This window comes from Dermacentor variabilis, unplaced genomic scaffold (genome assembly GCF_050947875.1).
Source record: "Dermacentor variabilis isolate Ectoservices unplaced genomic scaffold, ASM5094787v1 scaffold_14, whole genome shotgun sequence".
Classification (NCBI taxonomy): Eukaryota; Metazoa; Arthropoda; class Arachnida; order Ixodida; family Ixodidae; genus Dermacentor; species Dermacentor variabilis.
In genome coordinates, this window is record NW_027460302.1 from 10,827,469 (window position 1) to 10,852,536 (window position 25,068).

The 25,068-nt window shown below is 44.5% G+C and overlaps 1 long non-coding RNA gene across 2 annotated transcripts; it reads left to right on the top strand.

Annotated features, from left to right (window-relative positions):
- Positions 1–1,263: 1,263 nt before the first annotated feature.
- Positions 1,264–19,149, top strand: LOC142567656 (uncharacterized). 2 transcript variants are annotated; one of them, XR_012825202.1, is made up of 4 exons: positions 1,264–1,492; positions 2,422–2,557; positions 3,046–3,162; positions 18,580–19,149. It is a non-coding gene; the product is annotated as an uncharacterized LOC142567656 (long non-coding RNA). The 2 variants fall into 2 exon arrangements; XR_012825201.1 differs by lacking the exon at positions 18,580–19,149 and adding an exon at positions 14,737–15,882 and having other exon boundaries at positions 1,265–1,492.
- Positions 19,150–25,068: the final 5,919 nt, after the last annotated feature.

Genomic DNA, 25,068 nt, shown 5'->3' on the forward strand with positions numbered 1-25,068 from the left:
TGCCCACATATAAAAATAAAAAGCACAACCACAAAACAGTGTGATAGGTTGGTGAACATATAGCCAAAATAGCAGTCAAAATTTATCGCACTTTGTCACAAGTAAATAAAAAAATATGGTAATAACAATAACAATCCCTAAAAATGTCATGTGATCAATTGTGGTCATGATCACAGTTACTGCTGTGAAAAATTATTTGCACTAAGTGTTTCACAACTTGCTAAGAGAGCTTGACCTAGTAAAAAATCCTCATATGTGCACAGCAGTGGCAAAAAACGAGATGAGCGTCGCAACTTGGTGACCATTATCTGCCTACATACTACACAAAACTGAATTTGAATTTAAAGGAGAAATGACAAAGCAGTTCGTGTGCCAATGATGGTTAAGCGCACTGCAATGCCTTGCCATGTGTTGAAAGCTGACCTCCAAGCAACCAAAATGTAAGTGACCCTACACTGAAGCAGGGCCTTTAAATGACGAACGTGTATCACATCCTGGCGTTCGCGGACGCAGTCACCAAATGAAAAACACCTTTGCAAATCGCAATAACGACGAATGTCACGCGCGCGCACACAGACAGAATGCGAGCAGTTTCCGAAAGCACTCACGAAAGACTGTACGGACGTTCCTACGCATTCGACGCATATCAGAAGCGCGCGCGTGCGCGCACACGCGCACACACACACGCACAAAAGGCGAGCAGTTTCCGAAAGCACTCGCCAAAGACGGTACGGATGTTTTTACAAGAAAGCAAATTCCGCCGGCGTGGCGCCATTTCCCGAAGCACAAACAACACCACTCATTAACAGTACACATCCGTAGAACGGCGCACAACAAGCCTGAACAAAGTGTACACCACTCGACGCCAAATCTGTCGTCGATTACGCCGCTGAGAAACACGAACACCTTCTAACATTCACAAACCAAACCACGATGTGCTGCGAACTTCAAACAGATTTTACGGCCCTGTCCGGTTGATAGGGCTGCTCCACAGGCTCTCCTCGCTGTTGAAAGCAATGTCAGCAAAGTTGTTGAAAAAGGTCGCCTAAAACACGCAAGAACATTGAAATAATACGCCTGTACTACCCACGCTACCCATGCGAACACGGTTACCGGAACCACAGAAGGCGAAGTAAACAAAAGACGTCATTTCCCCTCATTTAGGACCGAGACTTATAGACCTGAACATCGCCCCCGAGGGCTCCGTGGTCGCTGCGCATGCGTTTGCTGAGAGAAGGTGAGAAAGGAGGACAAGTTGACTTTACCGGATTTGACGTCACATTATTGTTTGTTTTTGCTTTTATGAAATAACTACTCTCGAACTCAGACGGCATGGCTTGCGTCTCGTTCGCGCGCGTACGTATGGATGTGGTCCGCTTTTAGTTTTTAGCGAATGCTTAGAAGCTTCAAGTTGCGGACACAGCGGTGGGTCAGGGTTTGATGACATTTGTTGCCCAGCTGCTGGTGCTACCGCGACGTACTTGGAGCAACGGTAAGTGTTGTGCGATTACCCGTTCTCTTGGTGACACGTAAAAAACCGGTTGCGCATTCGAGCTGTGGTCGATGTGATCTCGAAATTCGAAGGAACACGAAACGGTTGTCGCAGGTCCCGCAGTGATCGCAGTATAATTTATTCGTTCGTGCCTTCAACACTGCAGTTCCTACGCGTTGCACCGATGTAAAAAAATGAAAAAAAAAACAGCGACATCTTCCACGCGCCAGAAATGCATGCACTCAACTAGCGTGGATGTCGTCCTATGATGTTTATCGCGTTCTTAAGTCTATTTTTCTCCATCTCTATAGGTTGACTACGCTATGCCCTTCTTATTTACCCATGCAGCGCATTGCTGCATTTAATTACCTTTCTCACTGCTGACCGCGGTATGGGCGTCAGAGGCTTATCATTCGTTGCAGTGAGATAACGAAAGCGTATTTCCTTCACTTAAAGCTTCTTAGTAGCTCCTTTGCGAGCCGTGGAGTTAAATCATACAATGCGTACGTTGTGAGCGAGCTGGTAAACGAAACCACTTTACTGCTGCTGCTACTATCACTTTTCGGGAACTTTCAAAATTAAACATATATATATTAGTATGAATCGGCTCACCAAGCTTTATATGCACGTCCGTTGCTTTCGTTCATAGATCATGTGCGTAGCTTTGCAACCGTGACCGATATTGTAGAAACAGCAAGGAGACAGATGACACAAGTAATGTGTCTGCTTTAATTGTTGTATGTGCTGTTTATAGAATATCAACCAACTCCGCGTAGTCGTGCTGTTTACGGCTAAAACGTGTTTTTTCTTGTTACATGAGGAGCATTTGCTTCTAATTGTGGCAGTAACGTTGTGCATTGTCCTCGGCCCAGATCGCTGACTGTATGCAAGCTTGTCTAATTTGTTTCACTTTGCTGCTGTCTTTACAGCTTCTGCTTATTTCCTCTGCCTGCACCTTATATTTGTTGTGTTTATCGAGACCTGGCCTGTCTCTGCCTTGTTGAAGACAAATGGACACAAGCACTGGTTGCTGTTGGTTTGTTTGGTTTGCTCAGTCTGAGCGTGGTATGTATATCCATTTGCTAAAAGGGTATGCAGCTGCGTCTAATGCAGGTACTGCTCATCTAAAGGTAGATTTAATAAGTAGTGGTTTGAGTGAGAATTAGTTGGTTTGAGTGATGTATGACACCAGAGAGTTATTGTTCTAGAAAGGAGACAAAGCTAGTCCACAAATTTAAGATATGGAGATGCTTAACCATTTAAGTGTTCTAAGTTGCCATGAAGTGTTACACACATTTAAAATTTCAGTTGCAAGAGACATAGTAGAAGAAGAATCCAGAGGATTTGCTGCCAGATGTCTTGAGACAATAAATTGTAGAGAAAGCATTATAGTGTGAGCTGCCAATGATTGTCATCAGCTCTAACCCATTTTTCTATGTAGTCACTGTTGCTTCATTGTCTGTTGCCATCACATGCTTGTTATAAACAAAAAATTGAGCTGCATGATTCTACTGATTTTTCTCGCTCATAAGATACAAATGTTTTGATTTCAGGTGCCTTGGGGCCTCATGGTAGAAAACGAGTGTTTATTAGCGAGTTGTCAGCTTCTAAGATCATGTGCTTTGATATGTTGGTGTTTTAAAGGATACTACACGTCTGCCATCATAACTGTGAGTACTGCTGCCTAGCACTCCCACGGCTATGCTTAGTACATATGTGCAGCTATCCAAGAAATTTGACATTGGGACAACTGCCGTTGAAGCTCACTTGGTAGAGCATTGCAAGCACAAGGCAGAAAACGTGGGTTCAGCTTCGTTGTCTCTTATGCAAAGCATTATCATGAGCTGTCTCCTGGCTTCTTCATACATCCAGTCAGATAGGCTCAATAATAGTAATGTGCCTGATGGTGGGTTGTTAATCTGGGTCCTTAGTGCAGCAGCCCAATTCTTTACCCATTAGGCTAAAGATGCGCATGCATAGCGCGCCAGATTAATCTCATTGGTTCTCTTGTAGCAGCTAATTTTTTCAGATGTTATGTGACACAGAGTTTGGGATTCACCCGTTTCAGCTCAGATGCAATAAAGCAGGTGTTGTGTCTATTTCGGTGAGAAGTGTGTGCAATTGTTTTGGTTTCTCTGTGTTGACGTAGTGTGCTTTGTATTTCATGTGGTGTTAGGCATTACCTCAATTGCAGCTTCAATGCTGTGCCCATAAAAGCAGTTGTAGGTAGGTGCTCAGGAGTAATGGGAAGCTCATTCTTCCTCATTCTCTCTTGCATACAGCAGGTAGCGAGTCCAGTTTAGTGCCATGCACCTGTTTGGTGCATTTCCTTGTTCTTATTCTGCTGATGTGTTGTACATAGGGGGAAAGTCAATCCTCTACATCATGGTTGTCAGTGCTGCTGAATACAGTGCAGTCTCAGTCTCGCTGCCTTGAAATGTCATAAGAGGTGACATCTGGGGGTAAAGTAGCATCTTGCTGTACCTTGTCATCGGGCATAGCCAAGGTTGTGGTTGCGCAACCCAAGGATCCTGGAACTTTCTGTGGGACCAATGGCACCGATGTTGAAAAGTGGGTGGCTATGTACGAACGTGGGAGTGGAATCAACAGATGGGACCCCACGCGTGTGCTAGTTAACCTGTTGTTCTACCTAAGAGGCACGGCAAACACGGCACGCCAAGTGTTTGTAACAAAAATCGCGGATGCAGCATGCACAGATTGCGTCTGAAGGGATTCCGTTTATTTTCCAACAGAGTGCTCTACTTGATTTTGTTGTTAATACTCGCGGGGGACGTTGAACTAAATCCGGGGCCTACTAACGCACCGGAGATGGAACTGCTGCAATGTTTGCGCAGTGGGCAGGAAACTTTAATTTCAAAGTTAAACGGCATCGAAGCCAGGTTCGAAAGGAATGAGAACATGCTGATGGAAGTGAAAAATAATCTCAGCCAAACTCAGAACCAGATAAAGGACATCAGTGTGATTGCTACAGAACAGGCAGCTATAATACGGCATCTCATGCAACAGGTAAAAGATTTGCAGAAGAAAACAAACGACCTAGAGAACAGAAGTCGCCGGAAAAATCTTGTTTTCTATGGGGTTGAAGATAAACCCTCAGAATCATGGGATGAATCCGAAGCTATGGTAAAGAACATTTGTAAAATGAGCCTTGGAATTGAGCTCGGGTCTCTGGAAAGGGCACACCGCTTAGGACGCTATAAAGAAAATAGAAAAAGACCGATTATTGTCAAATTTTCCTTGTACAAAGACCGCCAGGCAGTGCTTCTTAATGCTAAAAAATTTAAGGAATCGCAGTACAGCGTCGGCGAAGATTACTCAACTGAAACAAGAAGTATTAGGAAGAAGTTATGGGAATACGCTAAGGCAAAAAGAGAGGATAAGAACAATAAAGTAAAACTGAATTTTGACAAACTGATTATCAACGGCAGGGCTTTCAGGTGGGATGAAGACAAAGAAGAGGTCGTTCCATTGCGTAGGCAGTGACAGACCAGAAAAAAGCAGAACTACCGATGTCGACGACTCGTTGCTGTCGTCGTGAACTGCCGAAGCGTCGTTAATAAAACAGCCGAACTTTCTGGGTTGATAGAAAGTGTTGACGCTGACATAGTCCTTGGCACCGAATCTTGGTTAAAGCCTTCAATTGCTGATAGTGAGGTGTTTCCAGAAAACTACGTCGTCTATCGCAAAGATAGGCCCACTGCAGGTGGGGGCGTCTTTTTGCTTGTTCATTCATCACTACAGTCTTCAGCAATTGATTATAAGTGCAATGCACTGGAGTCTGTATGGTGCAAGATAGTCCTATCAGATAATTTCACGTTCATTGTTGGTGTGGTTTATCGCTCGCCCAACTCAGATATCAGCACAGTGCAAACATTATATGACATTCTCACAGAGGCGTCAGCTCAGACGATACTTCTTGGGGGGGATTTTAATCTGCCTGGGTTATCTTGGTGCAATGATACGTGTATAAGTTCTGGCGGGCGCCTGAACTTTGCGATGAAAAATATTGTAGACACGTTTGGTCTGACGCAGTACGTCACCGATCCTACTCGCAATGGCGCTGTGTTAGACTTGCTGTTTTGTAACTCGCCGGATTTCATAAGAAATGTGAATGTCATTCCGGGAATTAGCGACCATCTGGCTGTTGTTGCCGTTATCCATAAAGAAAAGAACCGTGCGAAGTTATCCACGACTAGGAGGGTCTACTTTTATGAGAAGGGTGACTACGATGCAATTTCTGAGAAACTTCGTAATTTCTTTTCTGTTTTCGAGTGCTTATCTGAGGAGCGTAATGTGCACGATATGTGGGACAATTTTAAAGATATGTTACTCGAGCTGGTAAGTGTACATATCCCCAATGTTGATTCTTCACGGCTTAAAAAGCGCAAACAGCCATGGGTGACAACACATATACTAAAGCTTATCAAGAAAAGGATGAGGGCATTTAACGCATTCAAGAAAAGCAAATCAGCTGCTCATTTTACAAAACTACATACGATTACCCGCGAATATAATCTAAAAATAGGAAAAGCTAAAGATGACTACTTCAACGAGCTGAGCAACAAAATGAAATCAAACCCTAAAATGTTTTGGAAGCACTTAAAACAGTGTGGATCAGATTCCTTCGGAATACAGGAGTTAAATTATAACGGTAGGATAATTATGGAAGACGAAGATAAAGCTGCCTGCCTAAACAACTTCTTTCATTCGGTATTCTTACCCAACCACACCTGTCATATTCATCAACCTACAACTAATATTTCGCCTATGCTTCCTGTTGAGCTTAGTATTAATGGAATTGAAAAACTATTGAAAGATATTGATGAGAGTAAATCTAGTGGTCCGGATGGTATTTCTCCACGTGTACTCAAACGTTGCGCGGGGCCGATTTCTATGTACCTTTATTTAATTTTTGAAAAATCTTTATCGACAGGTATTTTACCCCATGACTGGAAAATTGCACACGTTGTTCCGATACATAAAGGTGGTTCCAAGAAAGACGTTGGTAACTACAGGCCAATATCACTTACGTCTATCCCGTGTAAAATACTTGAACATATATTATACAAACAAATACTAAATCATCTAAATAAGCATAAGGTACTAATTAACGAGCAGCATGGATTTCGTAGGGGACTATCTTGCACAACACAACTAGTTGAGTTTTATCATGACATAATATCCAGCGTAGATGCAGGAGGACAGGTAGACGGTGTGTTCCTGGATTTTCGGAAAGCCTTCGACACGGTATCACATTCACTCTTATTGTTTAAACTTAATACCCTACACATTGATGCAACTGTTTTTAAATGGATTGAATGTTACCTTTCACAAAGAAGGCAATGTGTAATACTGAATGGAAAATGCTCCAAATATGCAAATGTTACGTCAGGAGTCCCACAGGGCTCCGTTCTGGGTCCGTTATTATTTTTGGTGTACATTAATGATATCTCTGCCGGAATTTCATCTTCTATACGGTTGTTTGCGGATGACTGTGTAGTGTACAAAAAAATTTCCCATCACAATGATACAATTGAACTTCAGAACGACCTAACAATCATTCATGATTGGTGTACTAAATGGAAAATGACTTTGAACATAACAAAGTGTGTACATCTCTCATTTACTAAAAAGAAGAAACCAATTCAGTCACAGTATCATCTGAACAACGTACTATTGAAGCAAGGCAGTACGTATAAGTATTTAGGTGTGCTACTGTCGTCTGAATGTTCGTGGAAACCACAGGTAGAAAGTATCATAGCCAAAGCTGGTAAAGCTTTGAATTTCATTCAGAGAAACCTGCGATGTTCACATGCGAATTTAAAACGTATGGCATATACAACTTGTGTTCGACCACTCTTAGAATATGGCTGTGTTGTGTGGGACCCCCACGAGGTAACCTTCATTGCCGCTCTGGAAAAAATACAAAACCGTGCTGCCAGGTTCGTCTTGGGGCGGTACGGAAGAAAGGAGAGCTGCACTGCAATGAAGGCTGAGCTAGGATGGGAATCGCTTTCTGCCCGCCGCAATAAACTGAGATTAAAATTTCTATATTCAATTTACTACAATAAAACAGGAATTAATAGGGAAATTTACTTACACAAACCTCATTACATTTCAAAACGAACTGATCATAGTTGCAAAATCCTCGAGTACCCTGCCAAGACGAACATGTATGCCAACTCATTTTTTGTTCGAACAATTAAGCAGTGGAATAGGCTGACTGAAAAGCAAGTGCATTGTGTGAACGAAGATGTATTTTATTCCATGTTGTAACCCCCCTGCTGCAACGCCTTCGGGCGCTGCGGGGTAATTGATGAATAAAGAATAAATAAAGAATAAAGAATGTGTGGTATGAAAACCACGAAGAGGAGCTAACCAGCTGGGACCAATGCAAAGAGAAGTTGACAGAGTTGTTTGGCAAACCAGCCGGCCGTAAAATTGACGCAAAACAGGAACAGGCCTCCTGTGCCCAATCCCCCACGGAGTCCTATCTCTTGTACATCCAAGACATGCTGGCACTTTGTCGTAAAGCAAACCCGATCGCGACATGACAGAAGCTGAGAAGGTCGGGCATGTGCTTAAGGGTTGCTGACGACGCCTTTAATCTGCTCATGTGCAAAAGCTGCTCTACAGTTGATGTTATCATTAAAGAGTGCCGACAATTCCAGCACGCCAAAAGCCGATGCGTCTTGCAACCATTCGCCAGACTTCCCACTACTGCTGCAACGCCAACGTGTGAAGATCAACCCACACAGCAGCCTGCGTCGCCATCGGAGGATGTGGTGCGAATCGTTGACGTGAACTGGATGCGATGGCGCCTGCATTTCTGTTCGCCTATCCCTGATGCTACAACATTTTCAGTCCCCTTCTTACAAGCCATCATTCACCAGGAACTTGAAAACATTGGCTTACGTTCTGTCTGTGCTGTTGCCAATCCCAGAGCTAACAAACGCCCTTCTACTATTTTTGTTCCACCCCGACGCTTCTCTCCGTGTTATCGCAACCCGACTGAGTAGAGAACTGCGGACGACCAGCCGATATGTTTCACCTGCTGGCACATTGGTCATGTCGCCAATACTTTCACAACTCGTGGCCCTTAACACTTCGCATGCCAACCAACCTGAGCCGTTTTGATGAAAATGCCCGCAATGTTATGCCCACCGCCGAATCTAACAGCGCCAACTCTTCTAGGAACATGTGGTACAGTCGCTCACCATCGCCGCACGGACACCAGTCTCGTTCACCCGCAAATACGTCGCCCATCTTCGCGTTCGCCACAGCCACGTCGCCTTTCGTCCCCTGTGGCGTTTTGCCGCATCTGTTCGTAAAACTAAGAAATGCAGCCCTCAGAGGTGGTGCTGCATTGCCTAATGCTGCGGCAAATCCCCTGTCTATGCACACAAGGAGAAGTGTAATTGGCATTAAAATAGACAGCATAGCTGTCCAAGCACTCATCGACAGTGGAGGCCACATACCTGTGATGAGTGCTAGCCTGCGTAGTCGTTTAAAGAAGGTCCTCACCCAGCAGCTGCCCGAGTGCTTCATATGGCTGACGGTGGAATGCTCGTTCTTGGAATGTGTACTGCAAGTATAGCTGGCCGCCCTACTTCTGTTCTCTTTACTGTGAGCAACATCTTTCCTCACAACGTTATCCTAGGATTTGACTTTTTATCCACTCATTCTGCTCTCCTCGACTGCACGGCCGGCGTTCTTCAGTTAGAACTGCCTCAACTCGCCGGTGCTCCGAGCACCGCCCCACCACACTTGTGCTCGCTTTGTGATGTGCATCTGTCACCCGAAGCAGTTACTTACGTCACTTTGACCGCCCAGCCACAGGTTCCTGATGGTGAATATGTGATTCGCCCCATCATCGATGTGCTTTGAACTGGTCACGGTTACTAATAATGACATTGTTTTACCTCTTCTGAATTTCAGCCTGTGCCCTCAAGTGATTCCGGCCAGCATGTTCTTGGACAGCGTTTCTAGTGGTTCTGAATTTGATATTGAGAGTCTGAATTCTGAGAGTGGTTTATTAGTGCCAATCGTAGCGCCCAGCTCTAGTTCCTTAACGGACGACTTTGCGAAAATGACTGCACTTAACCTCACCTCTGCACAGGCCAGGGACATACGTCTCCTGCTTGAATCGTACAGTGGAATCTTTGATTTCGGCAACAGGCCTTTAGGATGAACATCTGTTGTTCACTATCATATAAACACTGGAGACACAAATCCTATTTGTCAGCGTCCGTATCCTGCATCGCATGCTGAACGTCGAGCCATCCAATCAGAGGCGGGCAAAACGCTCCGCAAAGGGGTCATCGAGCCATCAGCCAGCCCTACGCCTGTCGTCCGTGTGAAAAAAGAAAGATGGTGCCTGGCACATTTTCGTCGATTATTGCCACTTAAATGAGATCACGCGAAAAGACGTCTACCCACTACCATGCATCGATGACGCCTTGGACCGCTTGCACAGAGCTAAATACTTATCATCCATCGATCTTTGATCCAGCTACTGGCAGATTTCAGTTGATGAAATGGTTGGAGAAGACAGCCTTCATCACACCGGATGGCTTATATCATTTCAAAGTCATGCCCTTTTGCCTATGCAATGCTCGTGCGACATTTTAACTTGTGATGGACTCTCTTCTGCGATGCTACAAATGGACCACCTGTCTTTGTTACCTTGACGAAGCTGTTTTTTCTCCCATGTTGGGCAGCTGCCTTACCCGACTCACTGCCATTATTGCGGTCTTCTGAAAAGCTGGCCTCCAACTCCACGAAGTGTCAATTTGGGCGCCATCAGATTACCGTGTTGGGGCACCTCATTGACGCATCCGGTGTCCAACCAGATTCGGAAAAAGTTTGTGCCATACGCAGTTTCCCTGTGCCACATTCTGCTTCTTCGGCCTGTGTTCTTTTATCGTTTCATCAAAAACCTTGCCAACATTGCTCGGCCTTTGACAGATCAAAAAGAACACGCCATTCTCATGGGGCCCAAAGCAGGCTCATGCGTTTGCCGCTCTCATCAGGTTTCTGACCACCCTTCCCATACTTGCCCACTTTGATCCATCTGCACCGACCAAAGTCCACACTGGCGCAAGCGGCCATGGCATCGGCGTTGTTCTCGATTAACAACAGAATGGTACGGAGTGCGTGGTAGCTTACGCCAGCCGCCTGCTGTCACCTGCCGAGAGAAATTACCCCATCACCGAGTGGGAGTGCTTCGCTTTAGTTTGGGCTGTCGTCAAGTTCCGGCCATATTTGTACGGCCGTACATTTTCGGTCGTTACAGACCACCACGCACTCTGCCGGCTGTCTTCCCTCCGGGACCTGACAGGACGGCTTGGTGGCTGGGCTTCGTGGCTCCATGAATTTTCATTTATTGGCAATTACAAGACTGGATGCCTCCACAAGGACACTAACTGCCTCTCGTCACCCCGTGGATCCACTTGATCCTTCTGTGCATGATCTGGTGACCTGCGTGATGGCTTTCACTGACATGACTGACATGCGCACCGAACAACAACGCGACGAGTCCTCACAGTCCATCATTGCCGGAGTGCAATCACTCTGACAGCACTGACGGCACATGCCGCATGTTCTTGCCGCGCAACGGCATCCTCTACCACCGCAATATGAATGCTGATGGCCCTGAGTTGCTCCTTGGCCGCCCTCGTCATCTGCAATCTGTTGCTTTTGAACAACTTCACGATGCACCGACGGTGGGACACCTTGTAGTTTTGCATACATATGATCATGTACAACGCCGGTTCTTCTGGCCAGGTCTCTACTGCTTTGTGCACTGTTATGTCGCAACTTGCGAATTGTGTCAGTGCCGGAAGAAACCTCCCCTACCACCTGTCGGATGACTCCATCCAGTTGAAGTTCCCTGTGAACCGTTCTCTCGCTTAGGCCTTGACTTACCTGGCACTTTTCCGACGAAGACTAGAGCTAACAAGTCGATTGCCATCGCTACTGATTACATGACACGCTATGCGATACCAAAGGCGTTGCCGACTAGTTGTGCAACAGACGTCGTCGATATTCTCCTCCACGACGTCATTGTCCACCATGGTGCACCTCGACAGTTATTACAGACCGCAGCTGCTCATTCTTGTCTCTAGTTGTCGACGACCTCGTCCGCTCTTGTGCCACTGAGCATAAGCTGTCCACCGCCTACCACCCACAAACAAACGGTCTTATGGAATGTCTCAACCGAACAATCACAGAGATGCTGTCGATGTAGGTCTCCAACGATCACCGTGACTGGGACACCACGCTGGCCTACGTGCCGTTTGTGTATAACTTGTCCCGACGTGACACTGCAGGATATTCACCCTTTTATCTTTTGTATGGTTGCAACCCCACTTTGCTTTTTGACATCATAATCCCTTCTGTGCCACGTGTTGCAACTGACCATGCTCATGAAGTCATCGATCGCGCTCACAGGGCATGTCAAGTCACCCGATCTCGTTTATTAGCACTGCAGCATATACCAAAAGAGTTATGACTGATGCCATCGCGATGTTAAGTTCGCACCAGGTGCTTGGATGCTCCTTTGGTCACCATGTCGTCGGGTTGGCCTCTCCCAGAAGCTTCTGTCTCACTACACAGGGCCTTATGAAGTCCTAAGTCAAGTTAACGACATAAATTATGAGATTTCGCCACTTCAGTTTGATGCATCCTCAAGTCTGACGCCTGTTGACGTCGTGCATGTTTTGCGGCTGAAGCCATACTTCGTTCACGATTCTTTGCCTACCGTGAGCCGAGACGGCGCTTCACCACCTGGGGGTCCTGTTACGGAAGGATGAAAAAAGAGAGGAAGAAGACCGCAGCACGCTCCCTGCTGCATGCTGTTGGTGGTCAGCCATCTTAACTACTCTGCCTCATCTTGTATATTGACACGTGTACTTCTTTATCTTTATTGGGCGACCACTTCTCGCCGCCTAACAAATGTTATCCCACAGCACAGGACGCGCCTGCATGTAAAAGAAGTTTCTGGAATGTTATCGATGGTTCCGTCCACTGTCTTTCACCGCAACTTGTGTTATCTGATTGCATGTGTGCGCGACGCGAATAATGTGGAACATTGTGGAAGGCACGCAGGTCCCAGTGAATGCTCCGGAACATTCGACGACAGATGTATAAAAGCCGACGCGCTTGACCCGCTCATCAGATTTTCGACGACCGCCGATCGTGTTCGCTGCTACCATCCTTCTTTGAGTGTAGCCTCTTTTGAGGGCACAAGTTCGCCCAATAAAACGCTTGTTTCGTCAATCATAGTTTTGCTGCCTTCTCAACCGTCACTACCACGTGACAATATATATTGTAAATACAGTCTTTCTATACTCCCAACATCCCCGTAACAGTATGCTTTGCCTCTGGCATGTTCATGATCTCCGATGGTATATAAAACTGTGATGCAGACTAAGCTTCACAAAGAATTATGTTCCGTATCTTCCTTACAGGCTGCTGTGTTTCAGCTAAATCTGCTTTTCCTGTGTCCAGTGGTCTTGTCGCTCAATTAGTGCTTGCCTATTTCTGTTACACTGCAACCTCTCTTCTCCTCTCTCCTCTTGTCCTCCTGTCCTTTTACACTGCTGCAAACTTTTAGATTTCAATACTCGAATGATTAATACAAAGATTGATGCTACCATATTATATGTGACGGCAATAATTTAGGTGGACCTGAAACTAAATGAAAAAAAAGAAAAACAAGCATGTGTGAGTAGGAATAACTTCCTTGTGACAAAACTGGCTCCATGCTAAACTTTGCCTCAAGGAAATTGGTCTTAAAAGTCTCAAACCCATTTGCGCATACTGCATAAGCCAAGTTTTCCACTTGTCAAAACTGCAGCCGCCACAAAGTGTTAGGAAAGAGGCAAAGAAACCATGCCTTTGCATTCGTACTCTCCTCACAAAGCTTGTGTCATAATATATATGCAATCACTCACCATACACAAACACATTGGTCAACACTGAAATGTTTGGAAGAACCCGAACCAACACTATGTAGCCATTTACCTGCAGTATGCCTCCTGTAACATGAATCCCCACTGTGCTTGGAATCTACATAATCTTTAATTTCTCAGGCATTTGGTGGTAGAGGCCAATGCATTAGACAGAAATCCTGCTACACTGCAGCAATGTTCAGAATGTAGTATGAGGTACTCTGTCTGGCTGGAAGTTGAAGATTGAAATTATATTAGTCGTTAAAATATAGTAGCCAGTATTGAAACTACACATGCACTCAAGGCTGAGCCACATTATGAGAACACGGAAGAGCAGAAACACACTTGAGCTGCATTGTGTAGCTTTACCAACAAGCCCAGCTGTACACTGAAGTAAGGCATGTTTTGGGATAGTCTGTTCGTAGCTTCAGCAAAATTTTAAACTCTGCGAGGAAGACAGGACATGAACAAAAACATAGATGCATGCACAAAGTGTAGACTTCCGACTGGCTTTGTTTGGTGAAGGCAGAGAGTTTATAAGGTTCTTCAAAATGGCAAAACAAAGAACATTCGCAAAGAAATTGTGCACGAGGCAGTGACAAAAAATAGCAAGGCCACCTGTGCATAAGAGCGCAGTAGAGTCCCAATGTGCCCATCTAAGAATTCTATTTCTTTCCTTGATAGAGATCAAGAGGGTGAGCTAACTTAGTTGTCACACCTTTTAGCGATGTGGAATGCCTTGATGACTTCTCTTTCTGTTCTTCAGTTTGCCTTCGAAAGGAATTTATTCTGTTCCTCATAAGGCAGGCAGCTTTTGCTGTCGCAGCTCCTGCACTGCAAGAGGAGATTCTCAAGGAAAGAATTAAAGTCTTAGATGGGCACATTAAGACTCTCCTGCACTCTTAATGCAGACATGGCCTTGATATTTTTTGTCAATACCTCGTGCACAAATTATTTGCAATTGCTCCTTGTTTTGCTATATTGAAGTACCTTATATATTCTTTGCTTTCACAAAATAAAACCAGTTGGAAGCCTGTGCTTTGTGTGTGTCTATGTTTCAGTTCACGTCCTGTCTTCCTCGCGCAGCTTAAAATTTTGCCTAAACAGTTGTATAGCTTGTGTATACGATGAGTAATTAATATTATGATGACTGCAGCAGAGCAATGGTCTAGTGGCATAGTGTCGACATAGTATAGAGATGGTACTAAGTTAAAAATTTGGAAATGCCATAAATTGTGCAATCAACTCTTATCCCTCGGTTTCCTACAGCTGCAGAGCACTTGACCACTGCAGCAGTCAGGCATGCTGTATATTGGGCAGTGCCAGGAATTGCGAGATCGAGACAGGCTGCCACTAGAAGTTCCTTGGGCCAGGTGATAACTCAAATGCATCCAAATATTTCTATATTTCACTATATAAACCTTTGTAGAATGAGGAACTTTTCAAGGGTGAAGTTGTTTAACGGAAAACTATTACTAAATAGTGACCAGTTCCTTTTGTTTTGTAAGCCAGATTGCATGTATTTGACATTGCTTACTGACTCTTAATTATTCTCGCTGTCCAATACAAGCATATGCACTCACATATGTTTTCAAACAAAACTATTGTGTGGAGCCATGTTTGTGGTGGAATAAAATTGGTCCCAATACAGAGCTTTGTGGCACACCAGATCTTACTAGCGATCGCAGAGAAGAAAGTTAATTAGTAGTTACAAATTGGTACCGGTTAGTTAAGAATTTACTAATCCAATTCGTAGTCCTGTCAATTCGAAGTTTACTGTCGTTTGTGTATCGGACCAAGCCGATGTCCCCTGGCCTGGGCGGTCCCTGGCGCTTCACCTAGTGGTGGCCTTTGAAAATAGCAGCGTGGCACGAGTGGTTGCATCAGGATCTAGGCTCATGAAGATAGACAGCAACGTGCACAGGGCAAGGAGTTCGGCGGCCTGGTACTCGTCACATTTGTGGAGAACACTATAGTTTTCGCGAGTCCTAGCCCCTACGTAGGGTACCAGTCTGTGCACTGCATGTTTGTGTGTGTTGTGCAGGATTGCTCGTTGGCAGCACGTGCTCATGCAGCAGCTGACGGGCCTTCGATGTGTTTCGCCCTGGTAGTGCGGTCTTTGTGGTTCTAGAGCTGCACTGGCATTGCCCAAGAACAGGATATATTGGCATGGTGCAGAATTGCAGAGTGGGGGCGCTCCATTCTATTACCACTTCATTCCTTCAGAGTTGTGGTTTATGTGATTCCAGTCCTTTTGTTGGAGTTCTGACAGTTGAACCATTCCCACTCCTTGAGTGGTCGAACTAATCTACTCCAAACCTCCAATTACAGTAAATAAAACGCTTTCTGTATAATTACTTACTACATGCGCCCTGATGCGATAGCGTAGAGGTAGAGCATCTGCCTCACGTGCAAAAGGACTGTGGTTCAAATCCTGGTGCCATGCAATTTTCCACTGGTGGATAAAAAAAATCCACATGTTGATACAGCTGTATAAACAGGCCTGGTGGCCTGACCCCGGTGACCAGAACCGGTAATGCACTCCCTCACCAGAGCAGGATTGCCCATCTTTGTGCAGTACTTGGCCACAACCTTTTATATGAATAGAACAATAGTCCCCAGCAGCTACAAAGCAACTGACCATTGCAGCGGTCAGACCTGTGATGCAGCAGAGCGTGCTAAGGGTCTCTGGATCTGGACAGGCCGCCATTGGAATCTGAACCTGGCAATGTTTACTGCTAGAACGTTTTCTAGTGAGGAGAGTCTAACAGTGCTATTGGAGGAATTAGCGGGCATTAAATGGGATATAATAGAGCTCAGTGAGGTTGGGAGGACAAATGAAGCATATACAGTGCTAAAAAGCGGGTACATGCTGTGCCACCAGGGCTTAGCGGAGAGACGAGGACTAGGAGTCGGATTCCTGTTTAATAAGGATATAGCTGGTAACATACAGGAATTGTATAGCATTAACGAGCGGGTGGCAGGTCTTGCTGTGAAACTTAATAAGAGGTACAAATTGAAGGTCATACAGGTCTACGCCCCTGCATCTAGTCATGATAACCAGGAAGTCGAAAGCTTCTATGAAGACATGGAATTGGCGATAGGTGAAGTCAAAACGAAATACACTATACTGATGGGCGACTTCAATGCCAGGGTAGGCAAGAAGCAGGCTGGAGAAAAGTCAGTGGGGGAATATGGCAAAGGTTCTAGGAATAGTAGGGGAGAGTTATTAGTAGAGTTTGCAGAATGGAATAATTTGTGGACAATGAATACCTTCTTCCGCAAGCGGGATGACTGAAAGTGGACGTGAAGGAGCCCTAATGGCGAGACTAAAAATGAAATAGACCTCATACCCTGTGCTAACCCTGGCATCATACAAGATGTGTACGTGCTCAGCGAGGTGCACTGCAGTGACCATAGGATGGTAAGATCTCGAATTAGCCTAGACTTGAGGAGGAAATGGAAAAAACTGGTACATAAGAAGCCGATCAATGAGTTAGCGGTAAGAGGGAAAATAGAGGAATTTCGGATCAAGCTACAGAAGAGGTATAGGGCTTTAACTCGGGAAGAGAACCTTAGTGTTGAAGCAATGAACGAAAATCTTATGGGCATCATTAAGGAGTGTGCAGTAGAAGTCGGTTGTAACTTCGTAAGACAGGATACCAGTAAGCTATCGCAGGAGACGAAAGATCTAATTTTAATGCCACCCCTTATACATAGCTTTCATTGATTACAAGAAAGTGTTTGATTCAGTCAAAACCTCAGCAGTCATGCAGGCATTATGGAATTGGGGTGTAGACGAGCCATATGTAAAAATACTAAAAGATATCTACAGCGGCTCTACAGCCACCGTAGTCCTCCATAAAGAAAGCAACAAAATCCCAATAAAGAAAGGCGTCAGGCAGGGAGATACAATCTCTCCTATGCTATTCACAGCATGTTTACAGGAGGTATTTAGAGACCTGGATTGGGAAGAATTGGGGATAAGAGTTAATGGAGAATACCTTAGTTACTTGCGATTCGCTGATGATATTGCCTTGCTTAGTAACTCAGGGGACCAATTGCAATGCATGCTCACTGACCTGGAGAGGCAAAGCAGAATGGTAGGTCTGAAAATTAATCTGCAGAAAACGAGTAATTTTTAACAGTCTCGGAAGAGAACAGCAGTTTACAATAGGTAGCGAGGCACTGGAAGTGGTAAGGGAATACATCTACTTAGGGCAGGCAGTGACCGCGAGTCCGGATCATGAGACCGAAATAATCAGAAGGATAAGAATGGGCTGGGGTGCGTTTGGCAGGCATTCTCAGATCATGAACAGCAGGTTGCCATTATCCCTGAAGAGAAAAGTGTATAACTGGTGTGTCTTACCAGTACTCACCTATGGGGCAGAAACCTGGAGGCTTACAAAAAGGGTTCTACTTAAACTGAGGACGACACATCGAGCTATGGAAAGAAGAATGATGGGTGTAACGTTAGGGGATAAGATGAGAGCAGATTGGGGTGAGGGAACAAATGCGAGTTAATGATATCTTACTTGAAATCACGAAAAATGGGCATGGGCAGGGCATGTAATGAGGAGGGAAGATAACCGATGGTCATTAAGGGTTATGGACTGGATTGCAAGAGAGGGGAAGCGTAGCAGGGGCGGAAGAAAGTTAGGTGGGCGGATGAGATTAAGAAGTTTGCAGGGACAGCATGGCCACAATTAGCGCATGACCGGGGTAGTTGCTGTTTATTCAAGCATTTTGCAAATGTGGCTCGCTTTTAAGCACCCCTTCTTATATCTAAAAAAACAGAAATGAACATCCAGTATTCTTTTTTAACTTTCACTAAGCTTATCGTATAGCTCAGTGTTAACATACAGGTTAAAATACAGTATTTACAGGTGAGGTTACAGAAAGCAGTAATAATTGGCAGTAAACACTGCTTGGATGGTGAAAAACATGGGAATCAGGTCATTTTATTTTTGACAATTTTTTTTTGGCATAGGAGGCTAAGCAAATGGTGATGTAGCAACACTGTAAAGACTGAATAAGATGGATGTGTAATGCGTTGATGACTTCTCTTTCTGTTTTTTATTTTGCCTTCGAAAGGAATTTATTCTGTTCCAGATAAAGGAGGCAGCTTTTGCATCTGCAACAGAACATCAGTGGATGTTGTGTGAAGCACTTTTTCCATGCTTTTTCACTACCTGAGCAAGGTAACTTTCTTGGTGCTTCATCACACAATTTATACAATCAACTTCCATTAATTCTACCCTCACGAGACTGACGGGTCGAATTAAGATGCAAGAACCTGCTGAAGCACCGTTGATTCATTTGGCAATATGTGCTTGAGTAACACGCCTCTGAAACGAATGTGCATCAAATTTCTATTTGTCCACAGTATAAAACTAAAGTAGAAATGACTTAACTCCACACCAAAGTAGAAACCTACGCGTACCTCATTTTTTAGAATGGCAGCCGATTTTCTAAAGCCAGCTTCGCTGTAATACATCCATGATATGTGGTAAAGCATATGAATGCTACAACCACGGTTTTAGTTTCGCAATCGATTGCACAGCTAGGCAATTTATTCTCAATGTCCTTCGAAAACAAAAAGTGTTCGTTAGAATCAGGCAAGTACCACAACCGGACATTGTCAGCTACCGTTACTGCTTGAAAATCTTTCTCGGGTGGGTCAAAAATAGGCATTTTAGAGAGATGACATTTGTTTAATGCATTCACTGTCCCCTAAGCTCTACTGAGACATGCGCTGCCACTAAAAGGGGTCATTATTGGGGTCTGGTCAAGTTCGCATTATTCGGCGAATGCCAGTTTTAGGATCGAAATGACGAATGTTTAATCCCATAGAAATGCATGGGCGTTGGCCAGGTTCGAATTAACTGAAAAAATTAAATTAACCGGAGTCAGATTATTGGAAGTTTACTATACACCTTTTTCTGTTCTCCAAGATTTAATATGTAGTTTTCTTCTATCAGTGTGGCAATGGTGCTAAATTTAGCATTTGTTTGAATCATTGTTCCAAGGACGCGCAAGCTACAAAGTAGGGGCACACTTTGAGACTTGAAACATTTCCACATATAAAGGCAGGGCATGTTAACATCTGTACAATTAATATAAGTTGGCTGTATTGTCTGCATAGCATGTGGTTGCTTTTTGGAATCTGGTCTTTTTATAAAACAAAGTTGCATTTGTTTCAAATAAATTGCTGAACCATTGCTTGTGTGTTTTCCTGTGCTCTTTGTGCTGATTGCACTTTCGAAAATGCAGTGAGCAACTGCAGACTGAAATGCACAAGGCTTCACTTTATCATGCCAGGAAGCATTTTGGCTTGACAAAGGAGCCTTAACCCCTTCCATGCACACACTTTTTTTGTATAAACACATCAAATGAAAGACAGTGACCTCTTGTCATGTATTTTAAAGCCTGGCAGTGTTAAAGACAGAGTGAAGTTGTACAAATACAATTTACTGTTAAGTATTGCTGCTAAAACCTCATGCTTGTGTATAGTATATGCATGCAGTGCTGGCTATGCCGTGGTAGAGCCGGGAAACAGCTTTCACCACACTGCTTGCTATAGCATTGCTGTGTTCTGCAACCTGAGGTCAAAACTATAAATCTCTAGAAGTTCAGCAGCACAATTGACAGCTATTTCCGTATGTTCGATGCACTCCTGGCCAGGGACTTTTCGTCCTGTAGGCAAAATAGATGGCTGCCTCGGACGCTGTTTTGGAAAGAGCGCAGCGTACCTCGAAAGCTTGCTCGCAATGCTTCACCAGCAGGTTTTGCCAGCGAGAGTGGGGGGGGGGGGGCACAATAATTTGACTTTACATGGTGCGGCACAATACCTTAAAATGCTGCTGCTTCTGGCTTCTATTTACTATGACATGCTGGTGCACCTCAACATGGAGCAACCCCATTTTACTAAAATTCTGAATTCTACCGACATCGTGTGGTGTGGCTATCTATGATCACTGTATAAAACCGGGGCAAACAGCATGTCTAAAAAGTACAAAAGCTGGTATAACTGTAATGAATGACCTTCAGTCATCCGAAATGTGCAAAATCGCAAGAATTGGTCAAACTCAAACACTGCAGAGTTTAAGTAGTCCTGGCACAATTTTTTTCTTATGCGTGTGTAGCTGTCATTCAGTTAACTACACTACAAAACGTCGAATTCCTTCTATGCGCAACAAATATATCCTTAACGCCAACATTTAAACATGTGCCAAAGGCAGTGTGGCCCCATAATCTGGTGACAACATTGCATGGTAGGTCACAAACAAATGATGCATGCTGCAGTTGTTCATGAGTAAGCCATGCCATTATTAGGTCATTGAAAACTGAGCATGTTAGGACCACTATGCAGCACAACATTGGTCTTTCCTTTCTGTCTTGGTGCACACCGGGGAGTGGGTGCATGTTAAACACCTCAGGCGATTAAAGTTAAGCCGGAGTCCGCAACTATGGCATGCCTCATAATCGTATCGTGGTTGTGACTTATATAACACTAGAATTAAATTAATTTTAATTTAGATGTTTGAGAAGAGTCATAAGAAAATTTATTTAGTGAAGCAAGTTTTAGCACACATTAAGAATCGCTCAAAGCACATGCTGCTTTCAGTGGCATGGTGTGGTCATAAAAGCTGCCATTTGGAACAACCAGATTAATATAAAAAAATTCAGTCCAAAAGTTTAATGTCAGTGCTCCTTTACATGTAAGCATGAGGGACACATCTTTAAAGGCATCATCTAAATCCTGTGTAAGTATTTATTGGTGAATATCAAATGGCCCTACATCTAAGGAAGTTATAGGGTGTTATGATAACAGGAAGCCACAAGATTTTTGTTGTGCACTCTTCCTATAGAGACAATATAGGGCAGCAACAAAATAGTTGGGCTTAGTGAAGAATTCATTCAAGATCCTTGCCAATTTGGCAGGTTCACTATGATTAGAGATGATGAAGGCCAAGCACATTGAAATGCATGCCCAAACCTCATTAGCATTGCATCACTTATTTCAAATAACTTTCATTTTGTCATTTTGCCAGATTAAAAGTTCTCAAAAACCTGCTTGACTGGTTTCAAGAACTTTTCTAGAACAGTTTGGTTCCATACGAATGCAGCATTGTCAGTCTTTAGTGAACTAGACCCATCCTTACTGATATGCAATTAGGTAGATCAAAGCAGATGCTGTCAAAGTGCATGTGCAAGAGTGTTTGGAGTGGGCATTCCTGGGTTATCTTGCCAAGAAGGGAGTTTTGAGCTTAATGCACACAGCAGCTATAGCATATGAAAACCAGCACTTTACTCATTTTTTAGATACCGCAGGGCTTGCGCTAATGCTGGTCATAGTCTACTATAATTTCTACCATATATTGCCCTTGTCATGACAAGTTATTTTTATTGTCCTACAATATATTCCCTCTGTGTACAATCAACATCTCTGCCAAGGACAACAGAAACAGTATGATTGGAAACTGCAGAATTCTCCATCTGCGGAGGCGGCTGGCTGACTGCCGTATTAGATGCTTTGTGAGCTGGCATTGATGTGTAAATCTCAACTCATCTGCAAGCATACAAAATAGGCTTTGGGATACTTTTACCACAAGAAGAGAGACTAGAATGACTGTTGCCTGTGACATATGGCACATACCCATGACGAGGGATCGGCTAGGATTCCCCATGAATACAACATCAAATAGCTTTATATTCCCACTAACTTGATAGTACATAATACTGATATGTAACAAAAATAAACAACAAAGTAACTGAAAAGCGAACAGGTCTACTACGATTGAGCCACAAGGGGAAAGATGGAAACATTTGTGTTAATTGTATGAAAAAAATGTGCCTAAGATGTCATCTTCCCAGCAGTAACAATATGATCATGCACAAACTAGCATTGCTCTTCAGGCACACCCCAGGCTGCTCACACCATTTTCTACAAGATTTGAAGCCCAACAGGCAAAAGGAGTGAATACCTTCAGCATAAAAGAAGAAAGTTATTCTACTCCATATCCTCACATGAAACGCAGCAATATTGTTACAAGCCATTTTCACACATTGAAGGCATCAGCAATGTGATGAAGACAATTGAAGCACTCATGTTCTTATTTCCATTGCAATACAAACCTACACTTGGTCACATGAAGGTGCATATATATGTGCCAAATTCAACCGTGTACTGTTATGAGGCACATGGAACAGACATTCCAAGGAAGTTAAATATTTGTAATGCAGTTACTTAATTTGTCCAGTCAGAAGGGCAATGCGCTAAATACAAAAAGAACTCGCTACAGGCCCACTATGCAATGCTTTTGCCAAACTATCCGAAACTTCAATGTGTGCAAGTCCACAATGACCAGGAAAAGAAGTAAACAAATTTCTTGAAGATGGAATGAAAAAGAAATGTTGCGACAATTGAGAAATGAGTTCTTTGCTTTCTAGTGGCACACGGATAGACAGTCGGTGGGCACAATTTGAACTTGAACTCATGGCAGTGTTGCAGGGGCAAATACCACTCATACTTCCGAGAAGCGTCGGTTACAACGCTGAGTTGGAAGGGAAACTTTACAAATACTTCTTCGGAAGTTCAAGCATCTGACCAGTAAGTAGTTGAGCATGACTAGGGGAAATATGATCAATTTCACAAATAGCACCATTCCAAAAGAACTGGCACACTGCATTGATTTCTCAGGTGACAACTATTTTTCGAAAAGCCTCTGCGCGCGTTAATACAACCTGAGGCAGCTTAAATCTAGGTCACATGGAATCGAAAAATACAGCAGCGGGTGTAACACTTAAATTTGCTATCTCGCGAACATGAGCGAAAACTTCAATTTGAAAAGGTTTGCTCGAAAGGAAAACTCACGGCCGTAACGCTACTGCCCATCGCTAGTTGTGTGAATAAGAAATAAAAAGAAACCATCTGCACGATGAATAGACACTTCGTCGACATTTGAAGCAGATCGTTAGTGGATATCAAGCAATGTGCACTGGATAAGAGCGAAACATGTAACAGATTGACTGACAGAAGTAAGGCTCATAGGATAAGGTTTCTCTATCTACACCGATAATGCAGCACGTATTGTGCAATTAAATCGCCCGTAATGCGCAGCAATTACCGCACTCGATTGAAGTCACCATCGCAGCGACGCGCTATATTTATTTCAGGACCACAAAAAACAAGGTATTCACCTAAGTACAGCGGCGGTTTACCTGTCGGCAAGCCCCTAACTCGCATATGACGAAAGCAAATGTCACGGAGTCAAAGCCCACGATTGCTCAAGTAAAACTGCGCTCGCACGAATATCGCGCACGTTATACGCTTTCGACACGCACAACAGCACGCCAAGCGCGCGCAGAACGTCTTGCAGCCGACACGACGGCAATGGCTAATCTACGTTCGAGAGTAGCTCTTTCAAAAAAGTAAAAACAAGCAACAATGTGACGTCACATCCTGCGAAAACGAGTTGTCCTCCTTTCTCACCTTCTCTCAGCTCACGCATGCGCAGTGATCACGGAGCACTCGGGGGCGATGTTCAGGTGACTTATAGTTACTTTCTCAGTTGCACGACTCTTCCTTTCGAGCAAAGCGCGACTTGTTCCTGGGACTGTGAGGGCGCTGCGGTCGAGCTCTGCACCAAGTGAGCGGTGCTGCTCTGCTGACATGTGCACGTTAGTTGCGGGTGTTTGCGCTTCTTGTGCTGTAGCCGATTTTATTTCCTCACTGCGGGTACCTTGTTACTGTCCTCGTGCACGTGGCTGGCGGTCGAGGCCTTTTGCGTCCGGTCCAAGTTTTGCGCTCACGGAGACGCCAGTACCGGCGAAGTGTGGGTCACCGAGCGTTAACATTGCGTGCGCACTTTGGTTTGTAGGCCCACTTTTTTTTCATCTCATTCCTTTCTTCGGACCTGCACCCCCAGGTATGGTGTCTGTAAAATATTATACTTCAGCTTAAACAACAGAAAGAAATAATGGCTGCTTTATTCAGCGAGCACCATGTAAATGCCGAGTGCCGCGACAAACACCCATAACCGTGCCAGGCTATAGCAGACGACGCTCGGACGCTTGGCGCGGAGATCGATGGCAGCGCTGCGGGGGCGGGAACGGCAGCGGGCTAAATGGTGCGCATAGGCTAGGAGTTGGGGCACTTAAAGAGGATCTATAAACGTTATTGCGGCGGCCGGGGCGGTCGATGTGGTACTGATCGTTTGATCATATTTACGCGGTGCTTAGAGAACATGTGCTCCTTTTTTGTATGAATTAACGATCACTAAGCCCTGGGTCCTGTGCAATGCTATTAGCTTGCTGTATGTTTCTTGCGGTGCGCCGTTGTTGATTATCGTAGTGAGGTCCACACGCGCTTTCTTTGTGCCCGGCTCATGAGAAGCTGTACTCTCGCCGCTCCCGCATCGGCTCACAGTGCACGGAAGAATGTGTTGACAGTTGTACTATCGCGTGCTGTAGTTCACCGTAATTCAACACTACGCTGGACGGACTGTTGGTGCAGTGGATGCGGCGTGAACGGACACGAAGGAGCGCTCGCCTCAGAAGGTAAGTCCGGCGCCTAGCGCATTCTTATGGTTCATGTAG